The sequence below is a fragment of the Gavialis gangeticus genome, unplaced genomic scaffold (assembly GCF_001723915.1).
Source record: "Gavialis gangeticus isolate Ggan-Ray unplaced genomic scaffold, GavGan_comp1, whole genome shotgun sequence".
In the NCBI taxonomy this organism is placed as follows: domain Eukaryota; kingdom Metazoa; phylum Chordata; order Crocodylia; family Gavialidae; genus Gavialis; species Gavialis gangeticus.
In genome coordinates, this window is record NW_017729022.1 from 186,922,337 (window position 1) to 186,923,039 (window position 703).

Genomic DNA, 703 nt, shown 5'->3' on the forward strand with positions numbered 1-703 from the left:
TCCTCCTGGACTTTAGTGGACTTCAGCCCCTGCACCAAGCCTCTTTAATGCCTGCTGCCATTGTGTGTGTGTGTGGGTGGGTTGGTGCAAGGGAACCAATTTGACACTGTGTCACCATCTTCCCTGCTCAATAAAATCACTGTCATTGGGGTCACTGTCATGACCCCAAGTTGGGTCATGTTTTACTGAATCCCAGTCCCTTCCCTATCTTAAATTCCAGCCTCATTCTCTCTCTCTCTCTCTCTCTCTCTCAGCTCCAGTTCCCACCCTCTCTGCTAGTTTCCTGATCTCCTCCCAATTCCATCTCCCCTTTTCTGCCACCTCTCAGCCTCTCCTTGTTTTCCTGCTGTCCCTGCTGCTTTTCTGTGATTTTTCTGCTCCCCAGTCTCTGTTTTCAGGCTTCCCCCCCTGCACCTTCTGTAATCCCCCCCACAGCTTCCCAGCTCCTATTAGGTGTCCTGCAGTTCTCTCCAGCTTCCAGCACCTACTGCCCCTCTCTGCAACTTCTCTAGCTGCCCCAGAGCCATCCTCTGGCACCTCACACCCAGAGCCCCTCTTTAACACCCACACTTTCCATTACTTCCATTTTTCCCTCTCCCTACCTACTTTTTCAGCTCCCCAGTAGCTGTGCTGGCATTGCTTCCCTGTTCTGCAGGCTTTGGGTGTTGTCTTTTAATCAATTAAGATCAATTAACCTGAAGTT